The following is an 18,274-nucleotide window of genomic DNA, read 5'->3' as shown; positions in this document are numbered from 1 at the left end:
TAGTGGCGGTGCATTGACACTAATCTGATTGACTTGTTCTCTGTGTCAAAGCTGGTGTGGCAGACTACAGGAGGTTATCGTTTGCTCTTTCTGTCCGTCTGTCTGTCTGTCTGTTTTTCACCTGTTTCTCCCTCTGTTTCTCTGTTACTTTGTAACTTTCTCTTTCTGCCTATGTTTTTTCTCTTTCTCTATCTCTATCTGCCACTCTTTATCTGTATTTATCTCTTTCTCATTTGTTCTTCTTCGTTCTCTTCAAGTGCTTGCCATGATGGGTCCCGTGCTTCAGTAACAGATGTACGTAGATGCAGATATGGGGGGGGGGGGGGGGGGGGCAGCCTGATTGAAACTGGTGACCACTGTCCAGGGTCGAGGAACAGAAGTCACAGGTGCATGTTTTGGTGCATTTATCGACACACTTCTGGTGCAGAAGTAAGGTTTGCAAACGACTTTCAGTCAGGGAGATTTGGGCAGATAATAAACGCAAAGCTGTTTTGATTTTGGGTCTAGAATGCTTCTCTGAAATGCTCTAAAAAAGTGCGATGGCAAATGCATTTGAGCCAGAAACCCCGTTTCTGTGGTGATGATAATCGCAAAATTGTGTGTTTATAGCTCAGACCTGCCCACGCCAACCACTGCCAACTACACATCTCCGCTCCTCAAGTCAAACTGCGCAGTGGAGCTGCACGGTGACAAGGCCTCCCTCTCAACTTATGGTAGAGATGATGAACACAACAACTCAAGAAATACGATCTGAAAGGCCTTTGCAAATGTGTTTTGATAGTTGGCATTTAAACATGGTTCAAACATGGCAAAGCTGATATTAGAAATGCAGTCTCAGTGTAGTAGGGTACAAAAGAAGTCAAATGCATGTGGCTGTTTTAGTGCTTTTGTGTGCCATTAGAAATGTCTGATTATTTCTCGGTATGCTGTTTCCAGACACTGAGATTCCGTCTGAATATATAAACAATGACAACAACATGGAGTCTGTTTGCAGGGCACTTTTTCTTTGGGAAACTTTTAAATGGCTTTCTTGTGATTTTCAGATGATAGTAGTGTGTATATTACCATCTTAGAAAAAAAACATCAAAACGAAAGCAAAAGTAAATACTGATCAGCAACAATTTGGAGAAAGGCCGGAAATTTGCTTGTATAAATAGAATGCAAACTCATTCTGTCCTAAGGAATCTCAAGAAGTGCTTAATGTTTGCTCTCTGAAAGTATGTGGATATGAAAAAAAAAAAATCGCTTCTTTTTAAAACATTCCTTGCATTTTAATTTAGTGATATTTCCTTTGCTCCGGGAATCTTGTGTTGAATAAAAGATAAGAGTACTTTACAAGGAAAGCGTGTGCAAGCACATAGGGCCCTTTTCCTTCCTTCACACATTCGTTCTCAATGTGAAATAACTGGTTTTGGTTTCTGTCTGTTTTAGGGATTGTTTTTCTTACCAATTGCCACAGATGCCCCAAAATGTTGTAAACTGTCCCAGTGTATACTTAGGGTCATATAATCATTTGAATTTTTGTCCTTATTGTATTATACTACCTTGAGCGTGGGACTGTGCAATAATTTCACCCCTTTAAAGGACAAGTTCACCTTCATAGACATGTGGGTTGAGTGACTGCAGCAATATTAGTAGAACACAACAGTGAGAGTTTGAGCAAAATCGGACAATCCATTAAAAACTTATGAATTTTTGAAGTTTCTGCTCAGTCATGGCTGGATGAAAAGACTACTATAGCTTGTGATGTCACATGAGTACAACAATATAAAGAAAGAATAAAGAAAATTCAACATATTTTCATTTTTCTCCCATAACAAAAGAACACTCGATTTCTCTCTTTCAGAAGGCAGGGGGAATAATATTACCCTTAACATACGTCAGTAGCAAGTCGAAGAACTGTGCACTTTATTCAAAAAGTAAAGTTTTGTGAAATTCTCTTTTTATTTTCCTTATATAGTTGTACGCATGTGACATCATATACTGTAGTAGTCTTCTCTTCCAGCAGTGACTGCGCAGATACTTAAAATATTCGTAACTTTTGAACGGATTGTCCAATTTTCCTCAAACTTTCACTGATGTGTTCTACTAATATTGCTGCATTCTCTCAATCATTATGTCTATGAAGGTGGACTTGTCCTTTAAGAGTTGCCATGGTTACATTGCAGATGAGAATTCTTCTCAAGGACCCAGTAAATATTGTAAAAGGGGATTTTTTTTTTTTTTGCGGTGTTGAAATTTTTGTGCATTTCATGCAATAAAAAACTAGCATGAAAATAAAAGCACATGAATATTTTTGCTTGCCATTATGTTCCAGTAGTTGGTATCTTGATTCCATAGAATTAAAAGCAAGCAAAACTCTTCTAACCCCGCCGAGCACAAAAAATTAGTCACACAAACAATTAGCCGCGCAAAAATATCCACTTTTACAGTTCATTAATTTGTAGCTATCCTATCTGCCTGTGGATAATCAATGCATTGTAATACCAGTTCGAGTCCAGTTTGCAGGCATTGGTAGTTTGCTATGCCAGACAAGCCTCTGGCAAGCTTTTTGGATGGTTGTCTACAACAAGCAGTATTGAAAAGGCGTACATGAAATTTGCACATGTTGGCATACGGGTCGATTGTGGTATGATGGTATGTGTGGTTAGTCTTGGAATGCTCACATGACTGCCTGCATTCCATCTTATGCTATGGAACTCAACTGGTCATGACCGGAAAGTGACCTGCATCATTTCAGCCTGTGATGTCCTTTTAGGGGAGAGTTTGGGGGGGGGGGGGGGAATTCCTCTGCCCTGCATATTTCATTGTTATGGCAACACTCTTGTTTGTTGAGTAGTTTACAACAAAAATATAAAAAGGCAAGAAAGAGGCTTAAAGGCTTTGTTTTAGTGTGCTGGTGTTTCCAGCTTGAGAAGTATGAGCTGCTTGGTCCCACACATGCTACCAAACTGTCTGGTACTGTTGAAAATACAGTAAGTGCTAAGTGCTTCAAAGAAGTTCACATCAATGAGTGAGCAGATTTACCATTCTGTAGGCAGTAGTGTTGAGAATAAACTATGCATGGGATATTAGTAAGATGATAATTGGTTTATTAGTAAGATGATGTCTTTTCATAGCTCTGTTGATAGTGACAGCAGAATTCTCAGAGCGTTTGTTTGCTGGAGTGTTTTGTCATGCATCTGAACGTGGTCATTCAGCTCGGTCAGCATAGTTTAATAACAATTTCCAAAATTGAGCCCCAAGAATATAGACTAATACCTTTGATGTGGGCTACAAAACTTGTCTGTATATCAAATGGACTAGATGTACAGTAGCTGTTTGTTTGTTTGCTTGTTTGTTTATTTTTGCCATTATATACCACACCCAGATTTCAGGCCCGCACTTTGATAGCCCTACATGTACCTGTACCATTTCATACCAGGGTAATACTGTCATTACTGATAAGGAAAAGGATTAAAGGCAGTGTTTACCATTTGCAGATGAAACAAAAACACCAATTTAGTGCTTCAAAATAGTTGTGAAATGTGAGTTAGGGATAGAAACAACCAGTGTAAAAAAGTTAATCAGTATAATCAATGTTAAATATTGTAAAATATACAAAATGGAAACAATAGTTATAATAAAATTGTTTCTACAATTCTAGACTAAACTGTCTACAGTTATGTAATAGTGAGAAAAGTAGTGATATCTCCTTATATTTTAGGCTTTATTGCAATTTTTTTTTATATGGTAGCATGTTTTGTGATACAACTGACCTACACATATGCATCAAATGCGGTAACTTGAACATTTTTTAAATCACTGCTCCCACAGGTAAACAGTACCTAATTAACTATTTCTCGGCATTTTCTCTTCATTGCAATATGCTATTCTAGGCCTGCTGTGTGCCAAATTAATGAATGTTGTACAATATATCTCATGTCCACCTTGTGAGCTTGGCAGCCAAAGTACAACTACAAATTGTATTCCTCTTCTTGGATTTGCTTGAATGTTCCCATCTCGAACCCTTCCCTCCCCTTAAGATACACGTTATGATTGATATCCTGAAGAAATTTTACAAAATACGTGTAGATTTCTCGAGGGAATGGCATCGTCAAAGTGCACTTAAGTATTTGTGGGTACAGACAATCTAGGCAACCTGTTTTCCTGTGTTTCTGGACCCGTCCGTCATCATCTGTTTGTCTGTCTGCCTGTCCGATCTCAATAGAGGGCTTTTTACACTTGTAAATTTTTGCTTAGTCCCGTACCAATGGTGGGGCTAGGGGGGGGGGGGGGGCCTTAGCCCCACCGTTGGTACGGGACTATCCTTAGCCCACTTTCTGTTTACACTCGTTTTTGCCAAAGTGGGCTAGCCCCACCGATAGTCCGGTACTATCTGGCCCTGCAAAATAGCAGGGTTAGCACCGCAATTGCGGTGCCAAGCAAGTGAGTGTAAACAGAACGAAAAAATAATCCGGGGCTAAGCGACGGAGACGAAGTCCGACCCCCACTGACCAATCAGAAACGAGGTAATCAAGTGCTGCTGGTGCGTGCGTGTACATGTACAGTGCACAGCGTAATCATGAATATTCATATGGTTTGGAAAGTCCGGGGCTAAGAAATACGAGTGTAAAAAGGTCAGTTTTCTCCTTAGCCCCGGACAAGAGATAGTTCGGGACTATTTGGCGAGTGTAAAAAGCTAAAAAAATTGGTACGGGACTAACGATAGTCCTGGGTCAGAGAAAGTCTGGGGTTAAGAAACACAAGTGTAAAAAGGGCTTAGTTGGACCAGTATGGAAAAAACAGCTGGCAACAATCTAGATTTACAAATACGGGATCGGTTTACTTTCAAATTCCGGGCTGAAATGGATCCTTGGTGACAAATCCAGTTGCGTGTTTATTGAATTACTCCAGAAATTTCAGTCATTTCATGTTTCATATTCAAAGACCTGTTCTTTTCCCCTTTCCTGCAACAAAAATAAAAAACCAAAGAAGATGTGAAACGTTGGCAGGACAAAGTTTGGCCCAGAAACCGTGATGTCACAAGGATCGTTTCAGTTATTATTTTGCCAAACGTCCCGTGATCGAGGGACTTTGGTCTTCTCGTCATGTGGCGTGATGAGGTGCCTGTTTGTACTCGTCATGTCATACCTCCTCGTGTCGCAAAACGCAAATTCTTGCAAAGTGGGATCTCTTATTCCGCTTGCAAGGGAGTTGGGATGTTTTCACACAAACAGGGCCACCATTCTATGCTCTTTCAGAGTACCAGAAGTGCTTTTTTTCCCCTCATGACAGACATACAGAAATCGATGGAATCATAGCAAGAGCATTGTCTGAGCGGGTCCCACTGGGGGGCTTGAACCAGGGATGCCTTGTTTATGCGTTGAGACTCCTGCGCCAGCTCGCCATGACATTAATGCCGTGTCGAGGGAGTGAGTGGCTGCAAGCAACAATTTGCAGATTTTTGCAAAGTGCAGATCTATTTCATTTTTTTGCTTGTTCAAGTGATGGCAGCTCATACTGTTAAGATCACAGCTAGCAGCACTTACATTGTAGGCCTACATGTACTGATCTGCATCCTTGAATGTACACTATGCAGACCTGTGAAAGGTCCTGTGTACCTTTGGGAGCAGTGATTTATAAAATGTTCAAGATATCACGTTTGATGCATATGTGTAGGTCTGTTGTATCACAAAACATCCTACAATGTACAATTTTTGCAATAAAGCCTAAAATATATGGAGATATCAGTATTTTTCCTCAATAAACCATAACTGTAGACGGTTTAGTCTGGAAACATTTTTATTATAACTATTGTTCACATTTTGTGTATTTAACAATACTTAACATCAATTATACTGATTCAAATTTTTACAGTGGTTGTTTCTATCCCTAACTCTTTAGAACTATTTTAAAGCACTAATATGCTGGATTTTTGTTTCATCTGCAAATGGTTAATTATGCCTTTAAGTTTGTAATGATTTTTAGTTTTTCAATTTTTCATGTGTAGTCTTGATGGCAAGGCAGATCAAAGATGCATTGATTGCAATCAAATGTCTTTAGCATTTACAGTGTGAAAAGGATGTGGCCGTTTGCATATTGATGTGGTGTCCACACTGTTTTGAAAAAAAAAAGATGACCGTAGAGGACATACACAGACAGACAGACAGACAGACACGCACACACATGCTCAGAATAATCACTGTAAGTGCAGTTTTTGTGAATTGTGTGATCTGCGTTCACGGAGAAATTCAACAATGAGGCCCAATTGATTACCCTCTATAGAGAACATGAGTTGCAACTTCCAACATCTGTTCCTTTAACAATGCAGATTCCACTAATGTCACCTGATGTGATGACAAATAAATTGTTGGCAAGTCACCATGATATCTCTATACCAATCTGTAGTGTAGGGCTTTTTTGCCACACAAGTATGTTCATGCATAATTGTAGGTAATCTTTTTTTGTTATTTGTGTCATGTGTTTAAATAGAAAAACACAATGCATACTTTTTTGCTTGACTTGATAAACCATTAGTGGTTTTGTTGTTGTTGCTGTTGTTATCAAGACCACTCCTTCAAAAACTAAAGCGTCATTAAAGTGCTTCATCTTTACTATCCTCAAGACAATTTCCCCCAGCAAAACTTGTTTATTCCTTGTTCCTGTTTATATAGTGTAAGTATTCCAGCATTCAAACACTTCACCTTTAGTATTACTTCGTCATGTCAGGAAAGTACACATTTTAGCCTTCTTATCGACAGAGTTGTCCTGCACGAGTCCATTAAAAAGCCATCAGTCCCGGGAAGGTGTGTCACGTTTTCGTGAAGTGCAGCCACGTCCTAAGGCTGATCAATTGGAACAAGATGAAAAAACAGAAAACAAAAACAAAAACAAACAGAAGGGGGTGGGGATAAAAGATTAGGAAATAAAATGTTAAAATGGAATCCAGTCATTATTCGGAGCACGTTTTCCTGCTGATCGAGAAAACAGGACAAATATTTTGGAAAGCCCTTGCATTGGCGGGTTGGTGGTGGTAGCAGTAGGGACCCTGGGTCTCATGGCCAGAAAATTGAAAAGTCCGTCACCAAGTTTTTGCCCCCTCCATGTCCCGAAATGTTCGCTCGCTCACTTGCAACCTTGGCAGGGAACCGTGGGAAGACCATCTGCTTTCGGAATCACGGGCAGGCCAGGCTAGTGTGTGAGGGAGGGACGCCTCGATGGAAAGTCATAAAATTATGATCCATTTTCATATCTGGAATGCTTGATCTTTACTTGTTGTCCTTGCTATTTTTTTCTTCCCTCATGCCATTCTACCAGATAAATGGATAAATGATCTTGCTGCGGGAGTAAAAACTTTCTGGTCATTGTACTCTAGAAATGAAGTGAAATGCGAGGGGGGTGTTGTGTGTTTGTTATTTGAGAAGACATTTACTCTGTCTGCGGTGTGCCGATCTCAATTTCTGGACACTTTTGCTTTCCCTCGGAGTCCTGCTTACCCTGCTATTGACCCCGGAAACGAGGCAAGCCGCGCTTTTTCGGCGACGATCATTGTATAGCTTCCTGGCAGCTGTTGTCGCGGAAATTATGAAAACTCTCCACCATTCACATGCAAGTTTCAATCAGAAACATAACAACTTTACAACACTGCATGTGAGTTTTTTCATATTGCGGCATTAACATACTTCCGATCTGAGCAGAGTGTGACCAGGCAGTGTCCATTTTTCCCATGGAACTCTTCTCTTACAGAGCGGATATTGTCATAATTTTTCAATCTCTGGAAACCAAAGATTGGTTGTTTACATAGTCAAGCAGTTGAATGGATCAAAAACCAATTAAGCTTGCCTGAGTACTGGGGGAGTTTGATGTCAATCAATTGCACGTCTGAATAGCTTTCTTTTTTGTGTAAATTGTATATCATTGATCCGTTACATCATGTTCCAACGCCCATTGTCTTCATAGGATTTGAGTACAGCATGAATTTAATGACTCTCATTACTTTTAATTGGTTCTCCTGATATGACTCATATGACTTATGCAACTGTTCAGTGTGACCACTTCATATCCTCTCTGATTCTTTTCCTATGCAAATTGACCATTCAGTAATCATGGTGGTCATTTCTTATGGCAACTTTTCTTTGTCTCTAGAATTAAAGAAATCAATATCATCCTTCCTGTCTTTCTTTAAAAAAAAAGAGAAGACATGCTTGATAGGAACTGATGAAATATTATCTTGTAACTGAATAGAATTTCCCCCCCTCAAACTTTAAGTGCTCTTCAGTTGGCAGATGATATGAATAGTTTGCCCATTTCATTTGATTTTTTTTTTTCATTTAGCTTTGGTTGAATCAGATTGACCAAATATAATAACTTCAATTCCTCACATTTCTGTTTGTCTTCTGTGTAGGATGAATTTGTTAATTTAACCCCATTTCTGCTTGTGTAAATGGAACTTTCTGATTTGCTTTTAAGCAATTGTGACATCCGTACGCAGCCCCATGATATCGCATGGGCTGAAACTATATTTCACTCTTTAACTCATTATGTGCCATGGTGGAAACCCCCCGTGTGCCACATTATTCTGAGACACCATCTTCTTTTCCAATCAGTCTAACATTTATAAATTTCTGTTAAATTGTAGGCGAAGTTGTAGAGTAAATGCCAAGCTTTGCATTGATGTAAATTCTATGACAAATCTATAATTGCTTTTCTTTCAAATGCCCGGTAGATACATTACTGTTAATGGATGACTTTTGCACACAAAGCAGAGACAGAAACTTCGAATTTGCACGCAAATCCAGTATGAAACACTGCTTGTTAGTCATTCACCACATAAAATGCAAGCTATAGACGGAAGGAACGGAATCGCGTGAAACGCTTTCATTGTACTGTGGCATTTGGCGATTTATCGATCGGTTTGGGCCGGTTTGTGCGTTTGAGCAGAATATGCGAAGTTGGCACGCCGTCGACTGAGTCGGACGTGCGAACGTGGCACATAAAGAGTTAAGTAAGAGAAATCGTTTTACAGTATTGCAGCTTTGATTGTAGAATCTTCCGAATGGGGTAGAATCTCGATAAATTTATATTTTTGTCATATTTAACTAAGCAGACCCAATTTTGCTCAGAAGGTAGACATAAAGTACTCTGTATTTGTGCGGAGAAGTGGCAAATGAGTGTGTGTGAATCATCGTAGCAGCATGCCCATCTACATTGTGTACTTTTGATGCCAGTTAAATTTTTTTTTAGAAGTCGTTGTTTAACAAGGTCGCAGAACTTCATTGATCAAACACAAAGCAAGACTTGATGATGTTATTTCGCAATGTCTTCAAATTCAATACTCCTCCTATAGTATTTAAGCATCGAGTCAAGAACATGTGTCAGGCACCCATTCTCTAGGTTAAGTGTGATGTATGTGCAATTGTATTTGATTTTCACATTTGCAATGACCCTGAATGGAAGAAGAAATTGATTTAATGAATGTTCCCCCCCCCCCCCGAATACTTCAATGATTCCTACCTCCCCCCCCCCCCCCCTCTCCCACTGGGGGGCTCCTGGTATCCTTTTAGATTAGGAATTGCAAGTCGAAAATTGCGGTAGGAAGGAAACGGCGGGAATTTGTTAAACACAACCCATTGTAAGTGATAGATGGATTGTGTGTTGATTTTCGTTGACTGTAAGGACAGTATCACCTCTGCACAACCTCCTCGCTCCTTTCCTCCTCCCCCCCTTTCACCCCCCCCTTTTTTGTGTACTCCTAACTTTCATGAAGGAAGAAGGTGATTCATACTTGCGATGAATCCCTAGCGGCTTTAACAACATGATCCATGAGCCACTTATTTGGTTTTCTGAAGACCTGTGCTGGGTAAAAACTTGCATTCCTGGGAGCAAAAAGAGGAAACAAAACAAAGGAGATGAACGAGACAGTGACACATGCGGAATATCTATAAATGAAAAAAAAGATACTTAAATGTCCAGGAGAACAAATGCAAATTGGTAGTCTGAAGTTCTGTCGCCCCTTTTTCATTTTCATTAGAAAAAAAAAATAGTGAGAAGGTATCCTTTCCAAAAATAGGAAGACGAACTTATGAAGAGATAACATCATCAGTCTGCGATCCAGATATCGTTTGAAAACGAACCAAGATTTAGATGACTTCGTACGGTGAGGAACCATTTGCCGCAGCAACTCGACTTAACTCACTCTCTCTCTCTCTCTGTTCGGATTCCTTTGCTCGTGCCCGACAAGTGAACTTTCTGCTGATAATGTCTTTTTTTTTGCATGTGGGACTATATAGGAGCAGAGCTGTTTAGCAATCAACTCGTATCTCTGGCTCGTCGACGTCTTCTGAGGACGTGATGAACGTGGCAAAAGATAACAAGTGGCAAAAGCGTTCAATCTCTGGCCCATACAGTCCTGTCATTCAGGTGACATTTCTATGAATTTGCAATGGACATTGCAGGTTTCGTTGTGGTCTCTCATGCACTGACCTTTATGTTCGAACAAAATTGGTTTTAATAATTCAGGCCTCGGGGGTGATTTGAGACGTTTGGGCTCTGAAATATTTCCCCATTAGGACAGGGTATTGTTTGGTTTTTATCGATGCGCTTCTCACCTACAAGTGCGAGGACCACTGTTGGGTTGACAGAGTGTACATTTACAGAGTGTTTGTGAGCCTTTGCGAGGGGCCCGTCGCGAGAATAGGAGGGTTTTTTTTTTGAGGGTGCTTGCGTTATTTGCAGAATGTGCCGAAAGTGATCGTCACAGGTGCGAGCTCGTGTTTGGATCGCCAGCGACACGGGATGCGTATGAACATGGAACGTGACTTAACTGTGCCTGTCATTTACACTTGCCGTTCCTAATCGAATTAGAGGAGAAGTGAGATAACACATACACACATTCGCCCACCCATGTACTAAACACACGCTCTCTCTTTCTCTTTCAGCCCTTTACCATGCCAACGTTTCGCGGCAAGAGCAAAGTTAAAAGTTTTTGCTGCTATGCTGACACGTCGATCACGACGAAAAAGAAGTTCAAGTTTGTCTCTAAACAAACTCCGAAACACCCAGCAAAGATGTTCAAAGCTATCTCCGGAAAGAGAAAAGGTGCTCTTCTCGTGTTTGTTCAGACCGGCTCTCAATTTCAGTCCACGACATAAAAAATTGACGAAGCCATAAAAGAAAAGGGGGCGCCTTTGTTTGTCGTTGCGAGGATCGTGCCCCTGCAGTGAAAGTGTTGAAAATGAGACAGAGCATCGCGTTTCGCTCCAACTAGGTCATATGGAGGAGGTTGTGTTTGTCCCTAGACCTCTTAACTGATAAGATTTTAATTGCACTTCCTGTTAGCATGGTGGTTTTTTTTCTTCTTTGTCCAAGTGGATAATGGGGGGGGGGGTAGTATAGGATAATGAACTCCACAGAGTAGTTTGTATAACTCCTTAACCAACTTATGGTTCAAAATGCACAGTGCATTTGCCCTTTTTTTTTCCTAAAAGAAGTTTCTTCTGGAGAAACTTGTGAAAACTCTCTGCTCAAGCCAGTCCACTCCAAACTTCTTGCTCGTTAGTCACACATCAGAGAAAACCGAAGTGCACTTCTTGTTAGCTGTGAAATCCCATTCGTAATCCCCACTGATACCTGCAATACCTTATACTGAAGAAAAAAATCTGTGTGTTTACACTGACAATGTATATATTTTCCCCTCATAAATGCACATTTAGATTGAACTCTAATCTTTTGCAGGAGGAGATTGTCACCTTTACCTACTAGCGATCATATAGATGATGCCATAAAATTGCTAACTTTTTAATGTAATTTGTTTTATTTTATCTTGCAGGGCCAATTTCACTGAACATCAGTTTATGACATATAAAATGGAGATGATAGTATTTATGCACTTATTTCAGCATCTCACTCAAATATGTGCATGTTCTTATTTCGGCAGAAGTTCAAGAGACTTTCATGAAATTCATGGAAAATTCCACTCTGCAAATTACTTCACATTTACAGCATATTTTTTGTTGGGGGGGGGGGGGGGGAATGGGATGAGATTTGGTACTTGAAGGGAGATTTCAACTTAACATTGCCATACAGGAGAGCATATGAAGCAAAAATTTGCAACATGTTTATCTGGCACTGAGTGCCATGTGTGAATAGAGTTTTGTGGACATTTTTAATGGGGGCTTGAATTCTTTGCAAAGGTGAGATGGTACTTCCATGAATCAGTGCTGATGGTATTCTATGAAAGGTATTCTATGCTTAAATTGACTCTGATGTGGGAATAAAAATGAAACAAATGTAGATTGGTTGCAATTTCATCAAAGTCGCCAGTAAGACGGGATTGTATCAACACTTTTATAGTTTGCATGTTTTTAAAGGACAGTGATGTCATCTGCAAATAAAATGAAGACAAGATTCCATTAACCCATTTTTTGAAGACTAGTCCCGAGTAAACTCGGACAGGTGTCTGTGGGTAATGTGTATTACAGTTAAATCAGCTTGTCTTCATTGGGTATATACGGTTTACAACTCTCCCACAATGTATTTATACCGAAGTGCATTCTTAATGTCATGTTTTGGGCAGATTACCTTAAAGCAGACATCTCCTTTGCCTTATATGACATTGTTGCCTAGGTACCATGAGCTCTACAATACTAGTAGTTTCATGAGACAAAAAGAATTTTTCTGTTTGTTTATGAATTTTTCTTGATTAAGGAAATCTTGTGAAAGATTGTATTCTACGTGTAGGTCATGAGTTTCTTGTACCGTCATGAAATCATCCCTTAAATCTAAATTGAATGTGTATCTATATCCAATATCACTGTTTTGTGAAAGTATTTGATGTGAAAGTATTTGATGTAAAACAACAACAGATCTGTGTCGAGATCTAATGAAAGGTTGATCTTTGTGCATTTTTTCCCCTATTTTACCTGACTTTGATATCGAGTGTTTGTTGTTATGTTTTTATTTTAACTGTTATATTTTCCTCTTTAAAGAGCTGATGAATAGTTTGCTTCAATCCTTACTGACCTGGCTGTTGCTGTATTTTGGGAGTGACCAGAGGAATATCTCTATGGTCTCGGGGTAAGATTAGGAGGAATGGAGGGGTGTACCATTAGGAGGAAGGGGGTGTCAGTTGGGGTGTGGGCCAAGGTAAGGTGGTGGTGGTGATGGTAGCTGTGGTCTTGAACTAAAAGGAGGATGACTCACAGCTTGGGTCTCCTGTTAGGGTCCCCCTGTCTAGCCACTCAGTGGCCTTGGACCACCCCAAGTCACTTGTTGACATGACCTTATGGACCTTGTCAGGACCGAGGTCAAAGACTGACCAGAGATGGTGAAATGGTTTACTATCCCATTCATTCTCATACCCCTTTCCCGCTGAAGAAAATCTTCCCCGGGGGCACCTGGGGGCACCCGGGGAACCCCGCAGTGTGAAAGGTCACTCGGTTGAAACCTAGGGGAAGCCTAGGTGAAACACCGATGAAATTTGGGGCAATTTTTACCCGAGAAGCGTCCTGGGTGAACACCGATAGTTCAACGGGAGATCACCCAGTGGTTCCCCGAGAGCGCCCAGCGTGAAAGGTTGTCTCGGTGTTCCCGGGGAAAATATGCAGATTATGTCAAAGGTCATGTTTTGTTTCTGGTCCTGCACACGTTTTCAGCTAGCTAGCGCGCACTCGACCTCCCAAATCCACACGTAAAGGGTACTAGTAATTCGTGTTTGTAAACATACACACGACACTACATAGTACATGTACTACTAGTAGTATGTCGTTTCGTGTGCAATGTGGCGTTCACAGTGCGACGGCATTGTTTTGCATCGTGCTGTGCATTGTATTGTTTACTAGTAATTAGCACGCCGTGTACTGTATACAAAGCTGATATAGGTTTACAGTGTACATATGTATTTGATCGATTTGATGCTTCCTCCTTCTTCATCTTCCTCTAGTGTCTAGCTCTTAACTCTTCTAGTAAAGTCTGATCAGTGCGCCTCTTGATTGATTTTTTCGTATTTTGTGCTTTTCTCGTCAAGTGCTGGGTTTACAGTGTGCAGGAGAAATCCGTTGACGTTTTGTGCTGTTGAAATTTGAGGGAATTTTGCAAATGGCTGGAGCGTGGACCAAAGACGAAGAGAGACTGTTACTTCAATTGTAGCGAGGCAGCAGTGAACGAAGAACTGAGCGGGACGTCGGCTGACGCTGCCGCGTACGAGTCCCTCCTCCGAAAACTTGCTGAACATGGGATCGAAAAAACCAAGTCGCAGATGCACAACAAACTCAAGTACATAAGATCACCCACGTTGCGAGCAGAAAACCCGTCTAGGGGAAAGTTTCACCGAGAGCAGTGTGAAACGACGGCACTCAAACTTTCACCGAGACGGGCAGCGGGAAAGGGGTATCAGAAGAAAGGAGGAAGGGGGGGGGGGGGAAGGGGGCTGCACGAATAGTCTTGAGAAACAGACCCCATTACACATTGATGCTGTATGTCTCCTTGACTTACGAATGCATTCATTTCATTTTCTGTGGTGATGAATTCCATATGTCATCATCTCATATCGGCATAATAAGGTTAGAGTAAAGAGTAGGGTTAGAGTTAGGTTTAGGGTTAGAGTTTGGGTTTAGGGTTAGGTTTAGGATTAGGATTAGGATTAGGGTTAGGGTCAGGGGGAGGGTCCGGGATAGTTGCCCAGAGGGTAATTGCCCTAGACCCCATCATCTTGTCTTGGAGCAGTGATTGGGGATTCATTGCATGGGAATTTCATTTCTTCATCAAAATATGAGAGGTGGCTTGCACTATGTGTTTATCAGGGTTAGCAAAGGAAAACAAGAAGAAAGATTGCTAACCAAAATAAGCAGTTAGGAAGGTACCCTTAATTTTTTGATTTAGATTGCCCAGTTTGTATGGGAACATTTTTTTTTTTTTTTTTTTTTTTTAGGAGACAGATTGCTTCTCTCTGATAAAAATTGAACAGACAATGATATAGATACAAGCTGCTATCAAATGTAGATTAATAAAACCTGAAGTGTCATCATTTCCTTTATGACATCATTTCCTTTTTTTCGTAATGTGATTCATGTGATTCTCAAGTCTATTTTCATTGTGTTTATGAAATGTTATACAGGAAAGATGTGAGATTAAGAACACATGCATGGCTAGCAGGTGATAATGTCCTTTCACTTTCAAGAATGCTGATAGCTACTCTTTTAAAGGGTGTGTACAGTTCTGGTCGAGGTGAGGATTTAGCTCTTAACGTTTTGCGAGATATTCAGAAACCACTCTATGAGATGTCAAAGAGCATGCAATTCTAAGAGGTATCCAAAGTTTATTTGATGAAAATCGGTTTTGAAATGGCCGAGATATCCACAAACGAGGTGAAACAAAGAGATCCTATAATAAAAGACGTGGCCTGTCGCCTTTTACAATGTATTATAATCACTTTTTTGGATATCTCAGCCATTTGAAAACCAATTTTCATCAAGTAAACGTTGAATCCTTCTTAAAATTACATGCTCTTTCATATTTCATGAGAGGTTTCTCATTATCTCACTTAGTAATGTTCAAAACATGAATCCCCACCTCAACCAGTAATGTACAGCCCCTTTAAGACTTCCTTGGCCAAAACTTCTAAAGGTTTGCGTGCTATATACGTGAAAACTGTACCATTCTGCAGTCTCTTTGACTTAGCACTGTTTTTAGTAACAAGTCATTGTGGACAACTGCACAAGCATTTTTACCTCGAAAGTTTACTTATGTCGCCTTATCACGTCCAATGACAGCCATTGTGTGAATGTGGAAAAGTTGCCTCCCAAGGACTGTGATAAAGAGACTAAGCAGGTAAACAAGGGTAGTGATGTTTTGCACATGGGTTGTTGGTATGTGGACCCCAAGCTTCAGCACCATCAGGGGAGAGGAGCCCAGGCTCTGACAAGTCCCTCTGTTCTGGGAGGTCAGCCTCCAGCCACCTTTTTTGGAAGTCAATAGCTTTCTTTGTCAGGGTTCGGCCTCCTGGAACTCTTGTGAAAACAAGTCCCTTTCCACTAAAATAGTACACTAGTCAGAAAGTGGGATTTGGAGTGAGAAATGAATAAAAAAAATACACACACCAAAGCCTAACAAGTTTGAATTCAATGGATCGTGCGAGTATCGGAATTCAATCTGACACGAATCGGAAATGAAGTCGGAGGAGTCTGTCTAGGGCTTTTATTCCTGCGTGGGCAAATACGCAGCACAGTGATATGCATGCACACCTGTACACTGCATTTTCTGATATTGACTAGTGTTTGCTTCACTTTTCCTTGTCCTTTTTATCGACAGATTCTGGATTATATTTGCGTGATTCCTGTGCTGGGCTTGTGATTTATATAAACTGTGGATCATCTGTATGCTGCTGGGGAATGAGGCACACTGACTACTGCACATGAAGCAGGTAAGCTTTTGAGTCCATACACTGTATGTATTAAAAACAGAGGGCAGGAGGGAAGAGGAAAACTGATTCCTGGTTATCCTCTAAAGAAAGCCAAACATAAGATATGTTGATTGAGTGAATGTAAATATGTTTGGAGAACACATTGTGAAGTTTGAGAAAAATTGGACGATCAGTTCAGAAATTATGAATTTTTAAAGTTACAGTGCCACCATTGCTGGATGAGAAGACCTTAACAGTTTGTAACATCACTGCAGGACAACGATATAGATCATTTCTCTTTAAAGCTCGATATTGGAGAGAGTCCGTTAGTGGGATGTGTTCTGACTGAATAAAACCAGGGCAGTTTCAATCCTCAGTGGAGTTTTGCTGGAGGTAGTTTCTATTGGAGGCGAGGCAGTATTACTATTAGCGAATGATATTTAGACCCTGCTTGGAATATACCCTGTAAACTGCCACATCTACATACGGGAATGGACAGCCCAGCCTGAAATATTTCATGTCATGATGGCCATGATTTGAAAAAGGCCTCTACCGCCAGGGTGCAGCAGGTTGGGGGGAGGGGGGGGGGGGGGTGTGTTGGTTTCCTCGGATGAGGAGTCTTGATGATGAGATACCACTTGTGGTACCAAGGGTTCAGTGTCGAGATGGACCTATGGGGGCAAAGTAGTGGTGGTAGTATTCATGGAGGCAAAAAGTCGATGCCGTGGATATTAAAAGGCATATCTAGGGGGCTTCGTCTTGAAGGGCAATCTCACATGGCTTCCTAGTTGGCTGCGGTGAATGGAGTATAATCAGTGGAACAAACAGTGCAGAGAATATCTGCCGAATCAAAAGTAAGGTTAGGTTATGGCCGATAAGTTTGGACAGACGCTAGTTAAACATATTTCAGTTTCAGTTTCAGTTTGAGTTTATTTCCGCGTTTTTTCAATGAAATCAAACATACATAAAATGATAACACGTGTATCTCACAACATAATAGAGAAAAAAAAAAGTTTTGCAATCGTAGTATAATAATCATAACAATATTTAAAGCTTAAACATAACGACAATAATATTAAAGGAATCGACGAATATCAAATTATTATCTCTTGAAGATATTCAAAATTGTCCTGTCTTTCAGACAAATGATATTATTAAGTAGTTTTCTATGTCTTTGTAACCTTTTTGCAACTTTTCAGTGCAGTGGGATGACAGGTCAAATATTTTCATCTAAGCCGTGCCAAATAGGCCTACTCCATGTTAGTATCCATGAGGAAATGGGTCAAATGTTAACCAGGCAACCTCACGACAGAAATCAGTTTCTTGACTGCCTCACAAGAAAGGCTCGTTTATGCAACAGATGTGGGGGCGGTAAACGGTTTGCCTATTCCCGAATTCAGCAGCCGCGGAGCCGTTGGATTTGTTGGGCGGGAATGCACTCTCCGTCGAGAGGTCCCGGCTTCCCGAGTGACAGTTTCTGAGCTCAAAACAATCCTCGGGGGACAAGAATGTAGATTGTGTTTTTATGATCAGCAGCCTCTTCGTATACCTTCTGTTCTTTAAGAAGATATTATACAAGCCATTCTACAATTGAGCATATCATCAAGCTCTTATGCATTCATAATCCTGCAGGAGTTTCTTCCCATGTGCAAGACGGTTACAGCAGAGCTCATCAGTTTTTTGAAAGATTTTTGAGAAAGAAAAGTGATTAAGGTTGTATTATGCACCTTTCAGCCAGAATCAAGAGCTTCGGCGCTGGCTTAAGAGAATCTATTTGTAATCATTTACTTGGAGTCACACCATATTGCTTTCCTCAAGAGAGTGGAAAATCCTGCTTGTTCAGAACAAGTCCATCTCTCTTTTTTTTTTTTTTGTATGCAAAAGTACTAAGGGTGG

The 18,274-nt window shown here is 40.5% G+C and overlaps 1 pseudogene; it reads left to right on the top strand.

Moving 5' to 3' along the window:
- LOC139713222 (plexin-A4-like) overlaps positions 1 to 18,274 on the top strand; it is a 274,914-nt pseudogene that overhangs the window by 184,556 nt on the left and 72,084 nt on the right.

This window comes from Diadema antillarum, unplaced genomic scaffold, assembly GCF_040938485.1.
Source record: "Diadema antillarum isolate AM-2024a unplaced genomic scaffold, OU_Dant_1.0 seq00001927_RagTag, whole genome shotgun sequence".
Classification (NCBI taxonomy): Eukaryota; Metazoa; Echinodermata; class Echinoidea; order Diadematoida; family Diadematidae; genus Diadema; species Diadema antillarum.
Note: the sequence above shows the minus strand (reverse complement) of the source record. Positions and strands in the feature narration are given on the sequence as shown.